This window comes from Schistocerca americana, chromosome X (assembly GCF_021461395.2).
Source record: "Schistocerca americana isolate TAMUIC-IGC-003095 chromosome X, iqSchAmer2.1, whole genome shotgun sequence".
Classification (NCBI taxonomy): Eukaryota; Metazoa; Arthropoda; class Insecta; order Orthoptera; family Acrididae; genus Schistocerca; species Schistocerca americana.
The window spans coordinates 855,947,255-855,975,017 of record NC_060130.1 but is presented as its reverse complement, the minus strand read 5'-3'; positions in this window follow the sequence as shown (position 1 = coordinate 855,975,017).

The window sequence follows — 27,763 nt, the reverse complement described above, 5'->3', positions numbered from 1 at the left end:
TTCTCCATCGCCTTCACAACAAGGGAAGTTTCCAGTTGAAATGAATGAGGAGGGAGGACGACCAAAGGAAGAACAATCACAAGAAGCTCCACAGCCAGATTTATTATGTGGAAACGCTGCAAGTACTCCATTGGTTGCAATATCCTGTGAAAGTGGAATAACCAAGAAGCGTAAGTCCAACGAAAGCTATTTAGAAATGGGCTTTATGGAGACAAAGGAGGGTAAGGCTCAGTGTTTAATTTGTGCGCGAGTCCTTCCGAACTGTTCAATGGTTCCAGTTAAATGGAACCGTCATTTTGAAGGTACTCACCCAGATTTCCAGGGTAAAGACATCGAATTTTTCAAAAGGAGGAGTGCTGAACTAGCTGCTTCTCAGCATTGCATGAAAACTCATGCAAAAACAATTAATGAAAATTCATTAAAAGCTTCTTTCTTGGTTAGTTATCGAGTGGGAAAAACAGGCAAAGCTCATACCATTACAGAAAATCTCATAAAGCCGTGTGTTAATGATATTGTTTCTTGCATGCTAGACGAAAAGGCAGTAAAGCTAGTATCTTCGGTGCCATTATCAAACAATACTGTCAAGACACGCATTGTTCACATGTCAAATGATGTGAAAGACACTCTTGTTTCTCGCACCCAACACAATTCTTTTTCTCTGCAGATAGATGAATCCACTGATGTTGCAGGATTAGTGATTTTATTGGCTTTTGTCCGTTATGAATATTCTGGATGTTTTGAGGAGGACCTCTTATTGTGCAGACCACTACCTGCCAACACAACAGGTGCTGAAATATTCCGTCTATTGGATGATTTTTTAAGAACTAACGAAGTTTCATGGTCTAATTGCATAGATGTAGGCACAGATGGTGCAAAAGCTATGACGGGTCCTACAGTCGGAGCAATATCGAAAATAAAAGGAAACGCCAAGAATTGCAGCAGTAGTTACTGTGCACTCCACAGATACCCTTTAGCTACGAAACAAATGCCTGTTTCGTTCAAGAAAGTTTGAGATGAATCCATTCAAATCATTAACTATATAAAATCAAGGCCATTGAAGTCAAGACTTTTCACAATACTGTGTGAAGATATGGGAAGCCTTCATCGTTCCCTGCTTCTCCACACAGAAGTGAGGTGGCTCTTACATGGGAATGCGCGTCCGGCCATCCTGATTTAGGTTTTCCGTGATTTCCCTAAATCATTCCAGGCAAATGCCGGGATGGTTCCTCTGAAAGGGCACGGCCGACTTCCTTCCCCATCCTTCCCTAATCCGATGAGACCGATGACCAAGCTGTCTGGTCTTCCCCAAACCAACCAACCAACCATGGGAATGCACTCTCTTGGTTGTACGAATTAAGAACGGAAGTCTTGGCATAACACCAAATTAGCAAACCTCATTAATGACGAAAATTGGCAGTGTACACTTGCCTATTTGTCACATATTTTCTCCAAAATGAACGAAATGAATATTTCACTCCAAGGGCAAAGTGAAACAAAGGTCACTGCTATCGACAAAGTTCGAGTATTCAAGAGGAAAATCAATTTTTGGGCAGATAGTGTTGAGGAGGTGGAGGTCGAGTGTTTTCCTCTTCTCAAGGAGTTTTTGAAAAACAAAACATTGGCGCTTGAGAAGAATTTGTTTCATCAAATCCCGGAACATCTCCAAAGCTTGATGTCATTGTTGGAACATTATTTCCCAACAGCTGAAGATGAGAAGCTGCAGAAATACGAGTAGGTGGCAAACCCATTCACTGTATCCAAAAAGCCGAACATTCTATCATCAAATGAATATGAGCTGTTGGTATAAATTGCCACAGACTCTGCCTTGAAATCAAGTTTTGACGTTGACGGTTACTCACACTTTTGGATCCGTTTGGATAACAAGAAATACTACCCCTTAGTTGAAAAGGCAAAACGTGTACTTCTTCCGTTTGCCGCAACATACATGTGTGAATCTAGATTCTCGATCTATGCTGCCCACAAAACTAAGTACCGAAGCTGTCTAGATGCGGAACCAGACATCCATCTCCAGTTGACAAAAATTGAACCCAACTTTTAAAAATTGTGTCAGCAGAAGCACCCTCAACCATCATATTAGGATTCCATTAGTATACCTACATACTCATCTATAGTAAAGAAGAAAGCATTTTTCTTCGTAGATGCTCAGTGAATGTACCTGAACCAGAACTCTGTAGGAATTTTGTTTCTGTCTTCTATCATTTACAAAATAATTATTGACTGTTAATCCTGTTGTTGAAATTGATATTTTTGTAAGAAAATTAAAATGATCTCTAACGCTAATTTCTTTTCTTTATAATATACCCCGTCCTCTCAGTTAAAAATATGGCCTGCCTATACTTCAATTACAATTACTTGGTATTACTCTGACACTATATTGTGGCAACTGGCTGCGAGCGTAAACAAATGAGGACTTTTCACGTGTCACCTTGTAAAAGGTAAACCTCCTCTGCCAGAATTGTTTCCTTTGAGAAAAAAAGTCTTACGTTCTGTGAAATGCCTTGTCTTCTTATAAAGAAATAAGAGAGTCTGTTTGTTTGTTTTCCTAATTTGTTTACAGTCGAGGCTGACTGCCACGATATAGTGTCCAAGTAGTATTTGAAGTTGTCAGCTGTGGCTAAATCGTAGCCACGCCGCCTTCCAGTTGCCAGCTACCAACTGACAGTACACTGTTCCAGCGCCGCCTGCTAGCTGCCGGCTATGGACTGACAGCTGCCGTTCAGTAGATAGACGTAAAAAGACGTAAAAATAACTAGACTTTCCGAGCTGTTTACGTGGGCACGAAAATCGACTGTGGAACTGGTAAACGGCTTTATCTACATCTACATCGATACTCCGCAGGCCACCCGACGGTGTGTGGCGGAGGGTACCTTGAGTACCTCTATCGGTTCTCCCTTCTATACCAGTCTCGTATTGTTCGTGGAAAGAAGGATTGTCAGTATGCCTCTGTGTGGGCTCTTATCTCTCTCATTTTATCCTCATGGTCTCTTCGTGAGATATACGTAGGAGGGAGCAACATACTGCTTGACTCCTCGGTGAAGGTATGTTCTCGAAACTTCAACAAAAGCCCGTGCCGAGCTACTGAGCGTCTCTCCTGCAGAGTCTTCACTGGAGTTGATCTATCATCTCCGTAACGCTTTTCGGTTGTTGTACCACGGTGGCTCTTTTCCATCTCTTACGGTCTTGCTTGGCACATACTCATCTAACACATATTGTACGATGGTTTTGAACTTTGTCCACTGTCCTCAACACTATCTGTACTTGAGACAAATCTTCTGTGTTGAGCCATCAGGTACTCTGAAATCTGCTTTTTGTCACTTGTGCTAAACAGAAAAATCTTCCTACCTTTTTTAATATTTCTATTTACGGCTGAAATCATCGATGCAGTAACCGCTTTATGATCGCTGATTCCCTGTTCTGCGTTAACTGTTTCAAATAGTTCGGGTCTGTTGGTCAGCAGAAGGTCTAATATGTTATCGCCACGAGTCGTTTCTCTGTTTAACTGCTCAAGGTAATTTTCAGATAAAGCACTTAAAAAAATTTCGCTGGATTCTTTGTCCCTGCTAGCCGTTATGAACGTTTAAGTCTCCCAGTCTATATCCGGCAAATTAAAATCTCCACCCAGAACTATAACATGGTGGGGAAATCTACTTATAAAAGCGGATTTCCAGAATCGATTTTGAAGTGTTTACCTGACCAACCAAAAGCGGAACTGGGACATCGGCTTACGAAATCCGGTTTTGGAAACGCATATAAACTGGGTGAATGTATTCCCACACATTGCACAACAGAATTCACAATAGTCCTTTAAAGGCAATTCGTTGGCCTCTTTTCTTTCGTGATGTGTTTGTATCCCGAATCATGGATCTGCCCCTATCTTCATAGCCGCGCGGAATGGCCGCGCAGTCTAGGGCGCCATGTCGTTGTGGATTGCACGGCCGCTCCCAGCGGAAGTTGGAGTCCTCCCTCGGGCAGGAGTGTGTGTGTGTGTGTGTGTGTGTGTGTGTGTGTGTGTGTGTGTGTTGTCCTTATCGGAAGTTAAACTTAGGTTAATAGTGTGTAAGACTAGGGACTGATGACCTCAGCAGTTAAGTCCCATAGACTTTACATACATTTGAACATATTTCTTTGGATTTGTCGAGAAACCTCTCTCTCTCTCTCTCTCTCTCTCTCTCTCTCTCTCTCACACACACACACACACACACACACGAGACTGTTACGAAATATGCATGCTTCTTACACAACAGTAGCCAAACAGTGGAAGTGAACAGACCACAAGCAGCAGCTTGTCAACAGCGAACAGTTTGGACGTGACGTTGATTGCTCTTGGAGGAAGGCACCTCCAACGTGTGAAAAGTCAAGTAATTTTAATCAGACTATAGTGCGTTGAACAAAGGGAATAGATCCACTAGTAAGTGTCTGGATACAGTGGGAATTCAAATTGGATCTCTAAACCAAAGACTATTGATACTTCGGGGGGGGGGGGGGGGGGGGAGGGGGATCATTGGAAACATGGCATTTGCGTTAAGAAGCTTTCAGTTCCCTTGGGTATCGCTCTGAAATTTAAAGTTACTATGCTATTGACTGACTAGGGGTCCGCCATGGGTTTTCGACTGCAGAAGGAGTCTGCCAGATAAAAAGGTTGGGAACCCTGTCGTAGACATAACAAAACGACTTTCAGTTTAGTCTACAGAAAATACTATACTATGAAAAACATTTCCAACTTCTATAGAAAGACGTAAAATAAATTTTAATATCTATAACATATCACACAGTGCTGGAATGGAGTAATAACAGGCGTATAAAACAGGATAGTACGTAAGTCTAGATGCATTTCAAACTTTTAATGGAGGCATTTACATAGTACATAATTTCACAAAATATTTCTGATGGATCAAGTTGAGATACATAATTAAAATCCATTTCTGTAGTTAACTGGGGCAGTTGTCTGTTTTTCCTTTCAGGATAATCAAGAAGGCTACTCACGATAGAAGACCGTCTAACTGTTGTTAGGAATTGAATCGAAAATTTCACTAGCCAGTGCCAATAAGAGTAAACATCCTGCCAAATGTCAGTACGTTCCAGGTATCTGGAAACATTGCGATGAATCACGCTCCGTGAGGCCTCCCGTAATTCTAGAGACGGTTCAGCGAATCAGAGAAGCGATCGAAAAAAGTATGCACGTATCACATCATCATTTAAGCAAGTATTGAGACATACGAAAATCAGCGATTTTGCAAATTCTACACCTTACACGAAAGAAAAAAGCGTAGCAGTTACGGGTGCTTCACAAATTAGATCACGAAGACTACGAAGCTTGTCAAACTGTGAGCTACGATTTGATAAAAGCTATACAAAACGAACACCACGTATATGACATTTTGTTTTGCTGGTGAGGCCAAATTCCCTATCTACAGAAAAGTTTACAACCATAACTGCCACATATGGGGCATGGAGTCACCTGACGCTGCCACTGAACGGAAGACACATCAAAGATAAATGTACGGCTTGGATTCACTAAGACGTCTGTTTATGGATCCTTTTTGCAGTTATTTACTTTTGCTTCCATGAACCGACTTCGACCTATAAGTCAATCTTCAGACCTAAGGCCCCAGACGACGTGAGGTGCAGGATCATGAAGCATCTGCATACTGCCTGCTTCTACCTGTCGTAAAGGGCTGAGCAATTTCAGAATGAATTCAGTTCTGCTCTCCAGCGATAGGATCCATGCCTCAAAATAGGCCATTTTTAAATGTGATGAAACTGTTTACATAGATTGAAAGTATAAGTACATGCGTATTATATAAATGCACCCATTATGTATTATAAGTCGATCGTGGCTTTGTGCCCATCATTTATCTGATTAAAAAGTTAGCAGAAAGCAGAAATACAAAGAATAAATTTGCTTAATTCTCTACGGGAATTGTATGTTATAGAACAAACCCTCAGAGCATTGGAAATAGCGCACCCGGAGGTAACAAAGTTACAAACGCGAAACTTTGCAAATAAAGTACAGTGAGATCCAATAGGCAAGTAATCGAAGGTTGATGCCAATGCGCATTCCCACAGACCCTATAGGCAATTTTCCAGCAAGATAACGCTCAGCCGCATACAGCTCGTGTTGCTTAAGACTTCCTACATTATGATACGACTCTTCCGTAGCTGACCCTATAGAGCATGTGCGGGACCAGGTGTAAAGCCAAATGTCGCCGTATCACTCTGTACATGATTTGGAAATGGCTGTTCAAGATTTCTGGACCAATTTGCCTCAGTACAAGATGAGACGTCTAATCAATTCGATGCCGGACTGTGTTGTGGCGTGTATCGCGGCAAAACGTGGTCCAATCAGTTATTGACGTTGCACTATGTATGTCTACTTGTACTCATTGTACTGTATTTGTTACTTGTCTTGATTCTGGGATCAAGTGAATCTCTCATCTGTATTATTATGTCTAATAAGTTTCATTTCGATATGATGCTTTCATCTTGGTGCGCTATTTTCAACGTTCCTGAGTGTGTAAACTGAACAAGAACAGTAGCGTCTTATTTATTTCCTACAAGTAAGTAATATCTGAGACAAATACTGACAGAAAGTGTAATTAAGATACTGACAGAAAACGTCGTTAAGATAAGTGTCAGAGGTAGTTCAAAACTAGTCACTGAATGACTCTGTCTGCCACATCAGTTACCAACTCACTATTTCACCTAGGCTATTTCACACTAGGCCACTAATTTAGCCAAGTGGAAAGTGATTTAGGAGCTCCATTTGACGACTAAACGGCAAATAAGCAAGTGCGCGTTCACACACGATTTATTTTGCAATCAAATGATGGCAGTTGTCGAGTCTGCACTGCAGTATGTTTCAGAGAGCTAGAGCTAACGAAACTATACATATTACAGCAATGGTTATATTGGAAGAGGCGGAATAAGAGATTGAAGCCTTAAAGAAAAGAAAGAGAAAGTGGATACGAAAATTGATTGGTCGAAAAGATTTGCATGAAGCATCCGATGTGCTTATGAAAGTAGTCGCCACTGAAGACCAAAAAGAACACATTTCGACGCTGAGAATGTCGGAAAGTTGTTTCAATCTCCAATTAGAAAAAGTGCAAAGTAAAATCTAGTGTACTGATACTCACCTGAAGCCACATCTGCAGAAAGTAAACTGCAGCCAGTGTTGTATCTTCTTGCTACTGGATGTAGTTTTTAAGGACCGCAACACATCTCGTTCGACTAGGTAAGTCAACTATTCCCTTACTGCTTCTGTTATAACTTTCTTGCACGCTGTGTGGTTCTTTAGTGGATACAGGAGTGAGGAACAGATGCCATTCATGAAACGGAGAAGTCAGATATTAATTTATTCTAGATCTAATATCAAAAAGTAAAACTAATACTTAACTTGTTGCTGTAGTTGTAGTGTCAGTTGCTAAAAGTAGCTCTGAATGTTGAAATATATACAGATACCGCAGATTTACAAATCAGTCAGTCTTCAATACAGTAACTATGCAGTAGATCACGAGCACTGGCCACTACGAAAGTCAGTAAATGTTATTCAACTAGCAGACACACAAAATGAGCTCTGTGCAAGTACTCCCGCCGATGGAGCTTCGAAGAGGGGATGCTTGCATCTCATTGGCAACAGGATAATCGTTCGTGGCAGCGCCCTGCCCTCGTGTAGCACTGGCGGCTGTAGTGACGCGGCGGCGTAACTGGTGGTGCGCTATTTGAAAGTGCAGCCGATCGGATAGCTACCGTTACCGAAACTTGGAGAATTTTGTGATGCTGTTTATGAAGTTCTGAAGGATTTCCATCAAGGTAAGTACTGACAAATCGTCACATATACTTTCATGTATTTACTATTTTAATTATTTTAAAAGGATATATTTTTAAATTAATATTTGGGGCCTATATACGGTAATATGTACTCACAAAGTGTGACACAGACGAATATCGCTATGCCACTGTACTAAGACAACAAACTTTATTACACAACATCAAATGAAATCGAGATTACCAGCTGTCATTCCTGAAGTGAGAATGCCTGTTGGAGAATATGGCGAATTCCGTGACGACTTAGGTGAAGGCGAAACCATCAATGTGTGGGTGGTGATCTCTATTTTGCTTTCCTCATCGAAGTTTTGCAAGATATGCTGTCGAGGAATCCTGTTTGCGATAGCAAAAGCAGTGATTTTAGCTGGAGTTGATGTTGCTGATATACAAGTATCAGATGAGAGAAAAGAGAAGGAGACCGACAATAGTGAGTGCCACTAAACATACGTTGTACACTCGTGTCCAGTGGCGCGCCAGTGGTAAGTGAGCTTGTGTGGGGGAAGCTATTTGACCAACTACTATTTAACTTAGTGTACCGGGTCGACTATTTGTTTGATTTTCCAACTTTACCAGTGCCGTTCAGACACGTCTAGTTACTAAATCGCTTGCCATTTGACGAAATTACTGACGTAGTGAGAACCAGCCTTTAGGGCCTATATACGGTAATAAGCACGTACTTACAAAGTGTGCCACAGACGAATATCTCTATACCTCCAAACGCAGTTTCTGAAGAATATATTTTCAGACACTGGTTAGATAAAGTAATCACCAGGAAAATGTATTGAAGCTACTAACTACAAAGAGGACCAATCTTTTCTGTTCAGTAAAGGCGTAGGTAGGCAGCAATGACTCCCAACGTTGAACAGTAAGTTTAATATTTCTGCTCAACTTAGGTGGAAAAGATATATAGTTTTTTTGTCGTAAACAACAAATGTGTTAAATCAACTACGTAAGGCCATAGTAGTTGTTCAATATGACGATCAATAGTCTCATTACTTTAATTACAAAATAATATACTGACGGAACTAAACCCTGGACTTAAATTAATTAGCCTTGCTACTTGCATTCGTTGATTAGGAAGTGAATGTATGCTACACCAGTATTCTTCGCACTGTAACAGCGTGAGTTTCATGAACTAGTTAACGGATGACTACCGCTGAATTTTCTCCCACACTATCCAACGCTGTCACCTGAATCCAAACATAACGCTGCACTATACACCCATACATTACACTTACCTACACCCCACAAATACACATACGACATTACTCTCATATGTCCGCAAGGGAAGTGCCCCATGTGAGCGAAGCAAGAACACACTTTCCGACAAGTGGCTGAACCTACCCCTTGGGGTATCCGAGTCAACAGTGTCACACTACACTTAGAACGTAAATATGAAAGTTCTTTTGTACGAACGTTTCTATCTCAAGAATCTTAATAAGCTCTCTGTGGCTTGAACGATTCAGTTCCTTTCTCCGGAGGTAAGTTCCTTCTAATAATGATGTCGCCTACCGTAAGAAATTACAGTGAAGCAAATACTGTTCTATATTTCTAGTTTGCCGGCCGCGGTGGCCATGCGGTTCTAGGCGCATCAGTCCGGAGCAGCGCGACTGCTACGGTCGCAGGTTCGAATCCTGCCTCGGGCATGGATGTGCGTGATGTCCTTAGGTTAGTTAGGTTTAAGTAGTTCTAAGTTATACGGGACTGATGACCTAAGATGTTAAGTCCCATAGTGCTCAGAGCCATTTGAACCATTTATATTTCTAGTTTTGGCCTTAAGCCACTGTTTAGTATGGACGTGGTGTATGTTTCACCATACATGTGTAACATTAATTCTGCTTACTTCTCGTTTCACGGCCAAAAAAATACAGAAATGTCCCGTGGATTTCACTGAAAATCACGTACACTCATTCACATTCCTCAAACCATATATCTAGGGTGTTTGTGGAGGAAAGGTCAATATTTTAAGCAGTGATAGTATAAGTAATTCTGAAAAAAAAATTTATGAACATAGGTCTGCAAATGCTTTGTTAGGGAGGTATGGGTACCGAGAGGAACTTTAATTCAACAAAATTGATGTGCACAAAGTGAACGTATACGCAATACAACTGGACCGTAACGTGATTTTTTTACAAATAGTACACGGGTACATGCCATGTTTACGCTATGCAACCTAACACGTACTATGGTCATGTGACGTACGTAGTACGTAGTAGAATCACCCGTTGTTTGTCCAGTTGTGACACGTAAGCCGCATTGTGTAGTGTACCCGCGACGGATAGGTTGTCTGTGTAGTGTATGGTGTTAAATGTGTTCGGACAAGAGCTGCTAACAATGCCACACGTCTACAGTAATGAGGAATACGCAGATATGGTGTATGTTTATGGCTTCTGCGACGGTAGTGCTACCGCTGCAAGAGAAGAATAACACTGGCGCTTTCCGACTCGACGATTACCTGATCGCAAGGTGTTTACCAAAGTGTTTATCACTTTGCCTGCAACAGGGGTTCTAGGTGCTACAGTCTGGATCCGAGCGACCGCTATGGACGCAGGTTCGAATCCTGCCTCGGGTATGGATGTGTGTGATGTCCTTAGGTTAGTTACGTTTAATTAGTTATAAGTTCTAGGTGACTGATGACCTCAGAAGTTAAGTCGCATAGTGCTCAGAGCCATTTGATCCATTTTTGAACCTGCAACAGGCTCTCTTCCAACTAGACATTTTTCGTCCGAGCGTGCACGTCAACAAACTTTGAAAGAACAGGAAGAAATTATCGCAAGTGTTGAGCGAAGTCCCAGTACGAGCATACGAAGAATGTCCCTGCGTATGAATGTCCCGCAAACACGTGTATGGGAATCATTACATGCGGAAAACCTGCATCCATTGCACATACAGCGAGTCCAAAATTTCCACGCTGGCGACAAAGCCCAACGACTTCAATTCTGTCACTGGGTGATTTAGAATAGTCATTTGCTCCGATACATACTATTCACTGACGAAGCCCAGTTTTCACCACATGGAATAAACAACACACACTATAATCATCGAAGGTCACGGGAAAATACACACACTTCGGTGGATAGCAATTTCCAAGTTCGTTTTGCGATAAATGTTTGGTGTGGCATGATCGGTAACCTTTTGATAGGCCCATTTATTATCAATCAAGGATTGACGGGAGAGAGGCACCTACATTTCTTGGAAAATTCATTTGTGGAACTATTGGAAGACGTTCCTTTATCCAAGCGAACTGGTACATGACGGTCCCCCTCCACGTGTTACCTTACGTGTGAGGGTCCATCTCAGGCGCACCTACCTTAATCGCTGGATTGTCCGTGGCAGTGCTATTAACTGGCCTCCAAGATCACCTGACCTTACATCTTTAGATTTCTGTTTATGGGGTTGCATAAAATCAGAGGTCTACAAGGCGATGGTAAATACACGAGATGCACTGCTTCGTCGCATCATGGACGCTGCTGAATTGATTAGGAACAAACCACAGGCGATTGAACAAGCATGACAACATGTTATCGATAGAGCAAGCGCAAAAGCGCATTGATGTTCATGGTGGGATATTCGAACCTGTTCTGTGAACTGTAGAACAGTTGGACGATAAGTGTTAAAGCCGTTTGTAAAAGACGTGGCACGTCTTTTTCTACTGATTACATGTAAAATGCATGTTGTAATGTATTATGTACTAAATGCAAAGTAAATAAACATTATGTAAAATGTGTAACATAACTGTACTTCTCAGTAACATTGTTTTCAAAAATATCACGTAGCGGTCAAGTTCTATTGCATATACGTTCACGTTGTGCACATTAATTTTGCAGAATGAAAGTTCCTTTCAATAGCCGTATCTCCCTAACGAAGCGTTTGCGGACCTATGTTCGCATAACATTTTTTGTTCAGCATTACTTATACTGTCACTGAGTAAAATATTGTCCTATCCTCCCCGAACACCCTGTATACATATGATGCATTACGGCAATCGGCTATACGTGCCCATGCACGAAGACGTACAACAGACAATGATTTTCAAATGGGAGATGATAATATTGATGATATGCTAAATGTTTCAGAAACAACGTATCAACATGGATCGGCGGCTATAAACCGAGTTACCGCTGGCAATAGTGCAAAAACAATGATTTAAGCTTAAGAAAGGTATACTCGCATTTCTTTAATTGAAAATGTGATAAGTGTTTGCAGGTAGTACGATTATTGATGACATCCTTACTGGTTAAGATCAAAGGTGTCAACTGTTATTTGAGAGGCGTTTTTGTTGTCTGTCTCCGACATTAAGGGAGAGTCACTTATGACCCTCCGCGGATAATAAGCGGTGACAAGCGGAGTGGGACCTGTGAGCTGCTTCCGTATGTTCCAGATTCGCCTAAGCTAATAAGTAAACCCGCCACCAGGGGATGAGGATTTGGATTACGTTAATAGAAGCTACCCCCCTTTATTGGCCTTCCTAGGGGTTCTCGCGTAACGGAAGAGGAAGCCAGGGGTGGCCAAGTGCTGCCAACCCTCATTCAACAGTGATATGCGGCAGCGCTCCACTGAACTTACACACGTCAGAAAACAACGTTTTCCTAAACTTGCAGGCTCCTTCTTTCAAGTGGCAGTAATATTTCTGAAGGAAGACGGTCTTATCGTGTCACTCGAAACGCTTTATCTAACTTAACTATTGTGGACCGTCAGCAAAGCACATTTATGTTTATGTTCGAGAAGGAAAAAATCTTGCAGCGTTTTATCTTATAGGAGGCTGCTAAGTATTGATTTTTTTTAGCAAGTGGTCGTGTCGTATATCCTAATTCAATTTTCGTTACGAGATTAGGTATTTATAAAAACGACGAGGTTCAAAACAGGCGGAAGAAACGTGTTGCCTTGTTTCATTAGGCTATATACGGGGTGTTCAAAAAGTCTCTCCGCAGCGCCGTATGATTGTTGGCCGCGGGTGCCGTATGATTGTTCGCCTGCCTGGGCTTTTCAACGAAACAATAAACGCACAACTATACTGCTGTGATAACTCTGTACCTACTCATAGGAAAACTTGTGTTAAGTGAAATACTGAACGGTTATTTTTAACAAGACGGTGCAACCGCGCATACAGAACGCGTTTCAATGTCACTGATTGCTGACGTTTTTGGTTATCGCATAATTTCACAGGGACTTTGGGCTCCACGATCGCCTGACCTAATACCACCTGACTTTTTCTTCTGGAGTGCAGCGAAAGCAACTGTCTATAAAAACCGTCCAAAATCCATCGATGAATTGAAAACTGCAATATTCACTTTCACTGCCTCTGTTACAAAAGGAATGTTACAGCTTGTGTTTGGAAACATGATTAGACGAACTGAATTGTGTATTCAACAACAGGGGGGACACTTTCAATATTTAATGTGATAATTTGTGAGTAAAACGGAGTAGTCAATAAATTAATAACTTGCATTTCACTGAGTTTCATTTCGGTATATTCACTGCGGCATACGACACACACGGCTAACGATCATACGGCACTGCGGAGGAACTTTCTGAACACCCCGTACCACCTGAATTTAGCTGTGAGATCTATGCAAGTGTTAACAAGGGGTAAGGAACGACCGACAGATTCTAAACGACTGTAGCATGTTAGTTTCGAATACGAATCCCTTTTTTGATGAGTCAAAAACGACAGCAAAAACTAACTAAAGTTAAACGTGAGAGGCATCAAGGTATGCATGAAGTAGTAAACCAGTGGTTCAAAGGTGGATGTGATTATTGTCTGTGTTTCGGTATCCAGAATACTAAAAAAAATGTACATTAATTCGTTAACAGTGTGGTTGGCCAATTACTACGTTGTCTGTGCACAAAATAAATGTTCCACGCGACTAAAACTCTAAGTAATATATGTAGTAACGTTGAAAAAATATTGGAAGCTGTAGACTGACATGTGAAATAAATATCGTTCCATTCTTTTTCTGTTTCTTTGTTTTTGACACTTTTGTGAATGATTCTACCGCTGCTGTAGCCTCCAGACCGGGTTGACCCAGCTCTCAATGCTTGTCTGTGCTGCGGAAATCGTTCCGTATATCCATAACTACCGCAACTTACATGCACTTAACTTGCTTAGTGATGTCCAGACTTTTAACACCACACTTCCATTAAAACGATAGTACTACAGTGATTATCATTATTATTTTTATTGTTCATTTCCAATGAAACGTTATTTGGTGGAAGATTACTAAAAACAAAACAAAAAATACAATGACGTGGCTCAGACGCTGCGTAGGACAGAAGTCTTGTCTGCTGCCTTTGACTGTGTTCACAGAGACACCGACAAAGGTCGCCAGACGCCGTCGCCAGAGGTCGCCCGATTGGCCGATAGATTGGTCACAGTGCGTTCGATCTCCTTCGTCAGTTTTTGGTGGGATGAAGGAGGTCAGAATCTATTCTGACGTATATCTGTATCGAAAAGTACGTGCCGGCCACTGTATACGCTTTCCTCGGTTATTGGAATAACTAGACATGTTTTACGGGTGGTTGGTTGGTTGGTTTTGGGGAAGGAGACCAGACAGCGTGGTCATCGGTCTCATCGGATTAGGGAAGGATGGGGAAGGAAGTCGGCCGTGCCCTTTTCAGAGGAACCATCCCGGCATTTGCCTGGAGTGATTGAGGGAAATCACGGAAAACCTAAATCAGGATGGCCGGACGTGGGATTGAACCGTCGTCCTCCCGAATGCGAGTCCAGTGTCTAACCACTGCGCCACCTCGCTCGGTTTTTACGAGTGTATGGGATAAAGAGAGAAGGGTTACACTACATACTCAAGATGATTCGTTGTTAGATTGAAAAATAAGATTATGAACACTCTGCATAACTTAAAATAAGTTCGGCAAGGCATATACATGTCAATTAAACTTCAGTGACTCCCATTCTGCATACTCATGAAAGACACACATAAATTTCAGGAAAAGTTCCTCTAAACACCTAAAGCACATTTGCAACCAATTTCATAAAACAGAATCACCACCCTACTAGCATAAAAACCTGTAAGCGCTAATAATACTTAGCCGACAGCTAATGCGCACCTACCACAACCCAAAAATCGTTCACTACAGTAACTTCAGGCATCAAAATTCATATACACCACCTTTCTCACTTAAACACTTTTTTTTGAGGTTATAATCTAGGTCTAAGATTTCAAATACAGATTTTGCCTGTACTGCAAGTGAAGGATGAAATCACTAGGCAACCACATAACACACATAATTTGATTTAAGGTAACGTTCAATTACATATTATTAAAATTTGTGTGTTTTGGAATGTAGCGATTTCAGTCCATAGATTCCGACACATAGCTCTGTTATTATGTCACAAACTGCTTTTTCCTACTACTAAACTTAAAAATATCTCCCAATCACCGTTTTGCGTGTGGGAGCGCCGTCCGATTCCACCGAAGAAAACAAACTGGTTTCACCTGCGCTGACTGTCGTTCGAAGTTTGGGCATTTGGGCGTTAAGATCGACTGCACAGAGACCACACATGTTCTGGCATATTTGTTTGAAAATATCGGCCGTCTTTGGCCGATGTCGTTCGAGGCCAGAATCCCCCGTTGTTGGTGCTACTATGAACACAGCCTTATTCGGTTACAATATCGCCACTATTCGACGGCTGGTGCTGCTCGTAAAACTTTGAACCTCAATTTCTCGAAACTGCTTGACACGCGCATTGTACCAGAACAGAATTGCTTGTATATGTATATGTATCACAAAAGTGTGAGCAAAATCTGTGACCATTTGGGTTCATGCCTCCCTTGTGAGCCGCTAGGTAGTGCTCCAGTAAATAAGGCGCCACTAGAACTCATACATCTCCATTCTGCACAAAATGTGAACATTGTAGGCTGCGACAGTTTGTAGTGGAAGTATTCTGTCTCTCTAGAGCTCTCCTGGGACCTGTGTGGTAGTGACCTTCAGGTATATAGCGTTCAGGGCATGCGGTCATTCCCCTGTTGGACGCCAACTAGTACTGCCGTCTATAACATCGAAATTCGTCTGTACGCTTAAAACAATGTGTCCAGCGGACACATTGTAAGAGAAACTCCGTCCAAAAACATTTTCGCGACAGACTTGCGATCTATCTTCTCAGTTCGCCCTCGACGCATACTGCTCACCAGATAACGGCTGCAGAGTCATGTTACCCCTCAGGTGTGTCAATTGCATCACAGGGACGCCTACAGTATACAGTGCCTCCTAGTGCTTTCACTTTTGGCAAGTGTAAAGCTATTTTTGTAACCATATGCCTTCCACGTAAAATGTCACGATAAACAGAGCGAATATCATGCAGAGCTTGCTCGATGGAGTCGCGGACAGGGCGTGTGATTTTTACTCCCAGACATGGAGACATGAAAACCCGCCAGGATAGCCGAGAGCGCTAATGCGCTGCTTCATGGACTCGGGTAGGCGCGCCGGCTCCGCACCGAATCGATTAACGACAAGGGCCGGTGTGCCGACCAGCATGTATATGGTTTATAGGCTGTTTTCCACATCCACCTAGGTGAATACCGGGCTGGGCCCCACGTTCCACCCCAGTTACACGACTCGCAGACATCTGAAACACGTTCTCACTATTTCCAGATTTACAATAGACGCAGACAGTTGGGGCACACTGATTCCTACCCAGAGAGGTACAAGGTGGCGGCAGCGAGGGCATCCGGCCACCTCTTCGCACTAACTATGCCAAATCCGACTGTAACAACGACGACCCTGCCAAAATTGCGAGACAAAGGCGGAAGCGGAAGAAGAAGAAGAAGAACATGGAGACTTGAAAACACAAAATGATCAGGAGCAATATGATAGATACTAACCTAGATTTTATTCCAAACTAATTTTGAAACTATTTAGAACAGGAGAAATGAGAAGTTAGTGCTGGTTAAAACTTACAGCAGAAAATTTCAGCATACGGATACTTAAGCTGGTCATGTGGCAAATGATCATGAAGAAACCAGCCTTAAAGTGTATGCAATTAACGAATCATTCGCATCACGCAGTATCAAGCAAAATGTGTATAAAAACTTAAAATTCTCCTGCCTCATGAAGAAAAACATATCCATATATCAAGTGTGCAGCTTTAATTTTTCTTGCGTTTCTGAACACCATGTCCACCGCAGGGCAACGGCAGTCTTTTATTTTTAACTTTACCTGTCTGTGTGCCACAAGCTCCATAAATTTAAAGAAAAGTCAGCGTGTCTTCCAGGCAGTACTTCGGTAAGTATGACGAGGTGGTTTCCACATCCACCTTACAACCATCCATTTAACCATAAAATAATCACAATTACTGCAGACGGATCACAATTACCTTGTCCGAGCGTGTTAAAGTGATACATAAATAATTTTTAAGGATTAGAAATGTTTACGATGCATGTTTCAGACTGCATGTGACAAAGATAATATATCACAAGTATTTCAAAACAATAGTTTCATTCATACTGGAAATAAAATCAAAATAAAAGATATTTTTGTGGATTGACAGCATAAATTAACAATTTATGATTTTAAAACACTTTCTGAAATCCAAAAATAATTAAATATCTGTGAACAATTTATTTGTTTTTCAGTGGCAAAAGATTATTATTATTAACAGGACAGGTATTCTGAGGGTTCCGTACAAAATTAATTATGTATATATTTATAGTGCATATATCAAACCTTATGACCGAGTTTCCGGATATTGAAATATGTGACATAAATGGCCATATCTTTTGATTTCAGTGGCTTAGATACTTAAATTTTAGAACAGACCGCAGACTTTAGTATCTTACCAGACGACCGTATGTTTTAACTGCGCTGACTGAGAAGCTTAAATGTTTTTCCACAGCGAAGAACATCTACATCTACATCTACATGGATACTCTGCAAATCACATTTATGTGTCTGGCAGAAGGTTCATCGAACCACCTTCACAATTCTCTATTGTTCAAATCTTGTATAGCGCGAGGGAAGAACGAACGCCTATTTCTTTCCGTACAAGATCTGATTTCCCTTTTTTATCATGGTGATCGTTTCTTCCTATATAGGTCGGCGTCAAAAAAATATTTTCGCATTCGGAGGAGAAAGTTGGTGATTTGAATTTCGTGAGAAGATTCCGTCGCGACGATAAACGCCTTTCTTTTAATGATGTCCATCCCAAATCCAGTATCACTTCAGTGACACTCTCTCCCCTATTCCGCGACAATACAATACGTGCTGCCCTACTTTGAACTTTTTCGATGTACTACGTCAATCCTATCTGGTAGAGATCCCACACCGCGCAGCAGTATTCTAAAAGAGAACGGAAAGCGTAGTGTACGCAGTGTCCTTGGTAGATCTCTTACATTTTCTAAGTGTCCTACCAATAAAACGCAGTCTTTTGCTATCCTTCCCCACAACATTTTCTATGTGTTCATTCCAATTTAAGTTATTCGTAATTGTAATTCCTAGGTACTTAGTTGAATTTCCGGTCTTTATATTTGACTGATTTATCATGTAACTGAAGTTTAACGGACTCCTTTTAGCACTCACGTTGTTGAACTCACACTTTTGTTATTTAGGATCAATTGCCCATTTTCGCACCATACACTTATCTTTTCTAAACTGTTATGCCTTTTGTTTTGGTCTTCTGATGGTTTTACTAGTCGATAAAGGATAGCATGATCTGCAAACAATCTAAGACGGCCGCTGAGATTGTCTCCCAAATCGTTTATATAGATAATAAACAGAAAATAAAACGCCAGAAAACACTTCTGTCTTACTCGAAGGCTTTCCGTCAATTACTACGAGATGTGACCTCTCTGACAAGAAATCATGAATCCAGTCACATAACTGAGACGATATTCCATAAGCACGCAATTTCACTACAAGCCACTTGTGTGGCAGAGTGTCAAAAGCCTTCTGGAAATCCAGAAATACGGAATCAATTTGAAATCCTCAGTGTTTACTGTGTGTTAATAGACAGTTCTCTTCGAGGTAATTCATAATGTTCGAACAAAACATTTATCCCAAAATCTTGCTGCATATCGATATTAATGATATGTGCCTGTAATTTAGTGGATGACTGCTACTACCTTTCTTGAATATTGGTGTGACTCAACGGAGCCCAAAACCCAACCATCCTATGGCGCAAGTCGAGGAATCTGCAGCCTACACGGTCGCAGAACCGTCTGAGCCTCTGATTCAGACCCCTCACTCGGCTCTCTACCAGAGGTCCGCAATCGGTGCTGTCGACTAAGCTCTAATCTCGAATGGTATTCAGTCTGTTCGGCTTGAGGAACGTAATGATATTTAGTGTAACATAATGACTAACTTTTACCTGGAAACGCAAGTAAATTTCTACTTTCATCTTACTAGCTTAACATGAAATTTTTTGTAATGGAAGAAATAGAACCGCATAACGAGTTTGCCGGAAACGCAGATACTACGCCGATTGTAACGTGCAGCCACAAATAGCGCACTCCATACCGTAGCAGTGTGTTTTAACAATTACACTTAGGTAATTTTCAATCTGATTATACTCATATCGCTCTGGTAACAACGCCGTTTGGGCTAGCAGAAGCTAAAGTAGGAAAAAAACTGAACCGTCTGTGTTGCAATTTGTGCAAAACTCATTCAAAGCTTAGGTTATCAATTTTTGCGGTAATTAATTCTGCCTTTAGCATATGCAAATTGATACCCTCATTCACCAGTCGCTTTTGTTTTAAGCGAATAAAGATCTACAGTGTCTATGGTGCAAAAATTGTGATTCGTAATCAGTCTTAGTTATTATGATTATTATAGATATGACGAAAGTTTTGTTTACGAGCACCGTATTTAAAAATTACTCTGAGCAGTTCGTGTTGCTCTTCAATGTTCTACTAAAACACAGCTTTTCCTTTCATTTTCACCAGAGGCTGGAATATAAATTACGTTGCACACATTCACAGAACTTGCACTGGAAACAGTGAGAGATTTAACTTCTTACTGCTTCCATAAGGCCTATTTTTCTTTCATTGCACATTTTTCTCTTGCTCAAATCAAATAATTTTTCTGCGGATATTGGTATTTTTCACATACTGCTGTATTTGTGTTATTTCATTTGTTTTCCAGGGTTTTGAGGGTAATGCTAGTGTGACCACTCAAGAGCAAAAAGGTTTTGGACCTATAATAATAAAAGGCCTAAAATTTATTTCGTAATAATAATGTTTCCAGTATAGCTAATGGCGATGGAGTGTCAGAATAAAATTATTTCCCTTTTGATGAACTTTTTAATTTTCAGTACGATTAAAACAAAAATAAGGGAACATAATTATAACACTTGCGTTTTAACAACAGAATACCTATGCCGAGCGGGATACCGCAGTGGTTAGCACATTGGACTCGCATTCGGGACGACGACAGTTGAAACCCGCGAATGGTCATCCTGCATCCTGATTCAGGTTTTCCGTGGTTTCCGTAAATCACTTAAGGAAAATGTCGGGATGGTTTCTTCGAATGGGCACACCCACTTTTCTTCTCCAACCTTCCCTACTCCGAGCTTGTGCTCTGTCAGTAATGACCTCGTTGTCGACGGAACGTTAAACACTAATCTCCTCCTCCCTCCTCTAACAAGACACTAACACGGAGTAGGCTGCGGCTGTGCATTATTCCTATCAACTGATTAGTCCGTGATCCTAGCTACATACATGTCAACACAACTCAGTGATGCATTTGATGGCCTTTCATGCACTTTTTCGGTGTCCGTTGCTGCCATATATCCGCCAGTGGCGTCTCTAGCAGTGCGAGACTTTCGGAACCGCTCATGCAGGAAATCGGCTACGGAGACCCATTCTTCATGCCCCTCTAACGTAGTTGGTAGTTGCAATATCGAAGGAAATGCCAGGCAGCTCCGACCCTTCACTGATTTACTGGCGTGATGATGAATTCACTTGGTATTCTGTGGCACTGAATAAATAAGTTCCATTTCTTGAGCACAAAATGGTCCTTCTACGAATGAGAAGTAGTTGCTCCAAGGTTTTCGTCGCTGAGAACTGTTTACCCAAATAAACAGTATATCAATGAATTAGTACCTTTTCCATCAGCCCCTCGTTAGCTTAGTGGTAACGCCGTGGTTCGAGTAAAGGCTACCTTATAAGTCCAGTTCTCTCTCACTAGAAAACCAGTACATGTTGTCGGCTCTTTTTAAAGTATTTTTATTTCAGCGAGCCTACAAACGACCAGAACGAAATTCAGTAATAAAATTTTAAAAATACAACCCGTAATAATTTTTCTCGCTACATAAATTCAACACCTCATGTGAATTATGATAGGTATTAGATTCGGTTGTATCAAACTGAACTACATAAACAATAAGTATTTAAAATATCATAGACAATGTTTATGAGACAGATTTTAAATTTATGTAAGTCAGTTAAGAAACATTTATCTCAGGAAAATTACAGAAAGAATGACCACACTGAGTAACACAGTGACGAGAATACATATAGAAAAACCATATTCAAAAGCTTATTAAACAATTCAGTTCTTTTACTTTTCCAGCCCGTGTCGCTACGAGTCTTGGAGAGAAGTGAATCAGTAACTTAACATACTTTGCTTATTTTCATTCAGTATTATGGTATGATATTATATTAACGGCTAAATCAACTTTAACACATTGTCACAAAAACGTAAAGCAATCGTTTAAATAAGAGCTGCAAAAGTTAGTAGTGGAGAACATATGACATACAACCTTAGGATTTAAGGCTACAAAGTAGTGACCGTCTCAAACGCATTCATCGGCTATACGCTTTCAGTGTACAAAAGGATGCCACATGAAAAATATGTGTTCAGCCATTATGGTCTTGTACACAACATTTTAAGGATTTGGGCATTATAACTACAGTACCACAACATGTGTTGTATTCCATAAATTGTTTTGCAAATTATATACTATAGTTCAGAAGGAATAATAACGTCGATGTTCTCAATACTAGATGAAAACGGACGCACATTGCTCTTTATTAAAACTTTTTTAGCTCAGAAAGGAATGAATGACACTGCACCAATTACCAAAGGAAATTAAATGAGTGACAGACAGAAAAATCAGATATTGCACTAAGATAAAAATAGTCCTTCCGGGAAATAGTTGGGTTCTATAGAAGAAATGTTATATAAAATGTTTCTCATTTACTGCAAAACTACTTGATACCTACTTCTGTCACTAAACCGAATACTCTTATACTCTTTTCTGTTTTGAACTCATCTGTGAATGGTCAGCCTGTAATTATATTAAAATAAAAGCTATGTTAATAATCTGTAAATTGATTTGCTCTGCACCACTGCGATATATCGTGCAAGTGGCGCATGTAATAAATGTTCAAATGTGTGTGAAATCTTATGGGACTTAACTGCTAAGGTCATCAATCCCTAAGCTTACACACTACTTAATTTAAATTATCCTAAGGACAAACACACACACCCATGCCCGAGGGTGGACTCGAAACTCCGCATGTAACACAAAACTAAATAATACATAACTTGTACTTTCCAAAGTGAGAGCCGTTACAGGTTTTGCATTCATGTCGAGCAGTGATACGGAAACAAAATGGTGTGAATGACCGCCGGACAGTGATACGGAAGTAAGGGCCACAGTTTGTGTTTGTGGGACGAGGTGGTAGGCGCGTGAGCGCAGAACCAGAATAAACAGTATGAAGGTGGTACCTGTACACATACCATTGGTGATCTTGCAGCTCTCTAAGAATGAAATTCAGACCTTTAGATGCTTACAGGCGATGGTATGTGCTTGCAAGAATGTTTGGTTCAAAGTGGTTCAAATGGCTCTGAGCACTATGGGACTTAACAGCTGAGGTCATCAGTCCCGTTGGACTTAGAACTACTTAAGCCTAACTAACCTAAGGACATCACACACATTCATGCCCGAGGCAAGATTTGAACCTGCGACCGTAGCAGCAGCGCGGTTCCGGACTGAAGCGCTTAGAACCGCTCGGTCACAGCGGCCGGCTTCCAGAAAATAAAGTTATGATATTTTTTATGCACGGATCTGCCAAATGGCGCATGCAGACTATCTCTCCGTGAATACCAAGGAATCACAAGAGAAGTGAAAGCCCAGATGTTCAGCGGTGTGTCACAATCGAGGAAATAGTGTCGACCATAAAAATAATACTTGGGTCAGTTTTAAATATAATGCGCAACGTCTTGAATGTGACAGTTGTAGTCTCCCATTGAGTTTTGCCACTGGTCACGGCCATTCCAAATGTCTACCGATCCTAAGCAGCAGCGTAACTGTTGCTGGTGTGTCAGGCCAATCCACATGACATTTTTAGCCCCTAGTCACCACCGAGGACTAAAAGGTGTACGATTATGACCAAGACGCAAATCAGTAAAGTAAACAGTGGAAACCCGTGTATCCATGACCCAACCGTGATCTGGGAAGGTGACGCTGTGACTGACAGGATGTGGTGCTAACAGATCTCATCTGTAAGGGGCAAATTGCCATAGCAGCGTAATACCGAAGTCTGCTGACGAGGTGACAGCATCGTGTCAAGGCGATACGTTCTAGGAAGCTGTGCGAGGGGGTGTTTTTGGTCCGTGACAGCTCCTCAGCTCTTCTACGGAGCACATAATCACATATGTTACTTCTTTGGCTGTCAAATAGCGCCGCACTCCCTGTATTCTTCTGATATGGCACGCAGTGTCTTCTTCCGCTTTCCTCAGACGAAGAAGCCAATGTCCAGCAGCCATTTCCAGAATGACGTCAAGGTGATATTAGAGGGGAATATAACTTTAAGCATAAGAAAGTTTATTCTGAAGGTGTTTGTCTGGAGTGCAGTCTTTCACAGAAGTGAAGCGGGGAGAAACTCTTGAAACGTTGTGCTGCAGAACAATGCTGAGGACTAGATCAGTGGATTGAATAACTGAAGAGGAAGTACTGGATTGAACTGAGGAAGAAAGAAGTTTATGTCTCAGCTTCTCTAAAATAAGGGGCCTTGAGACATTTAGGAATTGTCAGTTTGGTAATGGTGTGTAATGGAGGGACGTGAGGAGGGTAAGACTTGTAGATGGAGATTAAGGCTTGAATACAGTAAGCAAGTTCCATTAGACGTAATGTAAAGTAGTTTTGCAGAAATGAAAAGGCTTGCACAGGGTACACTAGCGTGGAAAGCTGCTTCAACCCAGTCTTCGCACTGACGACCACAACAAGAACGCTTCGCATTCCCCTTTTCTGACTAATGTTGTGGAGTGTTTGCAGTTGGTTGTACGGCGTAAGACGGAAGTAGAGACCCCCTTGCAAATATTCCTAGTTGGTACTCTCCCTGTCTGTCTGCTTGTCTGTCTGTCTGTCTCCCTCTCTCTCACTTTATCTCTCTCTCTCAGTACTTTCGTCACAGTGATATTGGCCCTCGTTAGATACTGTGACTCTCAAACAACAACGTGAAGTAGTTCAACACCGTACCCGGGCTTCCATCAACTTTGGTACGCTCAACGTTCACCAGCGTATCAGGCAGTATTTTTGGATTCGTGTATTAAACCTCGAGCATCACTTTGAGGGAATCGCTGCTTACGCGCGAAACCAGCTATTCTGTCAGTACCTTGCTAGCTCAAGCTAACGAGCAGTTTTACTTTACACCGAGGTGACAAAAGTCATGTGCACATATACAGATGACCGTAGTATTGCATACACAAGGTATAAAAGGACACTGCATTGGTGGAACTATCATTTGTACTCAGGTAATACATGTCAAAAGGTTTCCTAAGTGATTACGGTAGCACGACGGGTATTAACACACTTTGAATGTGGAATGATAGTTGGAGCTAGACGCATGGTATATTCCGCTTCGGAAATCGTTAGGGGGTACAATATTCCGAAATCCACAGTGTCAACAGTGTGCCGACAATACCAAATTTTAAGGTATTATCTCTCACAACAAACAACGCAGTGGCCGACGGTCTTCAAGAAACGAACGAGAGCAAAATGGTTCAAATGGCTCTGAGCACTATGGGACTCAACTTCTGAGGTCATTAGTCCCCTAGAACTTAGAACTAGTTAAACCTAAGGACATCACAAACATCCATGCCCGAGGCAGGATTCGAACCTGCGACCGTAGCGGTCTTGCGGTTCCAGACTGCAGCGCCTTTAACCGCACGGCCACTTCGGCCGGCGAACGAGAGCAGCTGCGTAGATTTGTCAGTGTCAGCAAGTGAAGCAACACTGCTTGAACTAAGCGCGGAAATCAATGTGGGACGTACGATGAGCGTATCCGTTAGGAGAGCGCGATGGAATTTGGCGTTAATGGGCTATGTCAGCAGACTCCCGCCACGATTTCCTTTGCTAACAGCATGACATTGCCTGTAGAACCTCTCCTGGGCTCGTGACCATATCGACTGGACCCTACAAGACTGAAAAAACTTGGCCTGCTAAGATGAGCTCCGATTTCAGTTTGTAAGAGCTGATGGTAGGTTTCGGGCGTGGCGCAGACCGCACGAAGCCACAGACCCAATTTGTCAACAAGACACTGAGCAAGCTGGTGGTGACTCCGTAATGGTGTGGGCTGTGACGTGTCCTCTGGTCCAGCTGAACCGATCATTGTCTATAAATGGTTATACTCGGCTACTTGGAGACCAGTCAAGGGCTTCATGTTCCCAAAAAACGATGGAATTTTATGGATGACAGTGCGCCATGTCACTGGGCCACAACTGTTCGCGATTTGTTTGATGATCACTCTGGACAGTTAGAGTGAATGATTTGGACACCCACATCACCCAACATGAGTCCCATCCAACATTATAGGGTGTAATCCATAGCCTATAGAAGTAGCATGGATCAATATTTCTGTAGGGGACTTCCAACGGATTGTTGAGACTATACCACGTCGAATTGCTGCGCTACGCCGATAAAATGAGATCCTACACGATGTTCGGAGGTATCCCATGACTTTTGTCACCTCAGTGTACATACTGTCGCTATCTACACTACGCAGGGTTTGGCGATGGTTAGCCTATGTAGAGGGGGGTGAGCTGCGTTGTCAGAGGTCAGGAAGCAAGCAGTTCACCACCCTGCGCGAGGTAATGGTGTAGTGGTGAGTGGATGCCTCGTTGACGTCCGACGTTTTGATAGCGTTGTTAAAACATTCATTTATATCTCAGCAATAGTCGTGATGATGATCCTAGAAGCCAGATCCCCCAAGGCGTAAGTTTTACACGGTCGGCGAGAATGTGCTGCGGACAGTGAGCGGTCGTTGTCACAAGCAATCTGCAGCGTCGGTCGGCCACTGAAACGAAGAAAACAGACATTAAGTTGGGACGATGCCCCTACAAGTGGGCAGCAGCCTTCGACAGCCACACAGACTGCAGGCAGCCCAGCAGCTCAGGGTGCTCAGAATCTTGTCGTAGACCCAGTGTGGAGGCGGCAGCTCTCGGCAACAGTGTCTGCCCACGCATGCGGAGACGGACAGCCAGTAGCTTGCCCATGGCGGCTGAGCGGCTGCACAGCCCCAGATTCGAACAGTTGACCATCAGGCTTCGAGGCCAGCAGCAGCTGAAGTAAGTTCGCAAGTGACCCACAATCGGAGGGCAGCATTACACTCGGCGCAAATAGCAGGGCTAGAACTAGCAGCGACAGAGTCCGGTGGTAGCTCCTTGCAGACTCGTGTCGACTCGAACACCGGCGCGCATCTCACTTCGAAGCTGATGGTTGTCAGACTACATATTTCTGTCTAGAAATGGTTAGTCTTTATATGGGCTTGGCCCGTCCTTCTCTTGCGAAGGCTTTGATTCCCATCACATAAACCAGCGCGGACATGAACAAATCAGGTTACAGACGCCAGAGTGGCTTTGTCATTCTGTCACACTGATGAGACTACGGCTCTGGTGCTTCTGCTTTGCCAAGTTGAGTGGTAGCTGCTCAACAGCGTAGTGACAGTACTTGCTGTATCAGTGGGTCGCTCCTTATGTAAGTGCCTTGCTAGGCTTGGTCATGAGGCTCTAGCATTACCCATGGTGGTGTCTACTTCATTAAGCTGTTGCGAGTAAATTAGTTGCAGCGCAACACTCCTCCCTTCTTCAGAAGATCTGGCCCACAAAATCCACCTCATATCGACTGCACAAAATCTCGACACATATCTTACAAGTTGACCATTACTTACAGTACATTCAAGTTTTCCTTTATATTAGTTCAGCTTAAACCACAAGGTTCTTGGGCTTTTCTTTAATCTAAATTGTACTTTCCGTTGTTACTTGCCCCTTCATAGGAACATTGTTTTACTGGATCATCACTGATAACCTAGTGCAATAATATTACCAAATATTCTCTTCTTCACATAGTCCTAAACAATTACTTAAAAGTGAACAGTCACACTCAACTGTTTCTCATGCTTGGCATTTCGTCTTGTACATCGCGTTGTTTCTTAACCCGTTGCGCTCGCTACATCATCCAGAAACTCGAAAGAAAACACATCCTTGAAACTAGGCTCATACCAAAACCTACGTACTGTACCACCATTCACTATACACTGGTCGGTAGCTCCAATTCCTCCCTTTACTTTAATCCTAGTTACAGACTGACTACATAAGGCAAACCAAACCATCTTCCTTTTGTCATGTGAACTGAGTCTTAGTGATGCTGTACGCAATTAGTTTGGTTCTACTTTCATGACTATATCACTTGGAGCCAACAATGTCTTCCCGAGTTTGACGGTGAGGTGTAAAAGTCACTTACACAAAATTTTACCTACCCTCAGTACCTATAACATTGCAAGTATCATCAACTTTATGAAGCTCCGGATCCTCAAGTACACACTATTGAAAGGATTCCGTCAAGGCAGCTAATTAATTAGCTCTTTAATCGTTTATACCCTTTCTTTTCTTCCTCCCTTCTCCCTTATGAGGAGGCAGTGCCATGACAGGCAGCGGCGAATCTTTGTCCCTAGTAATCAAATGC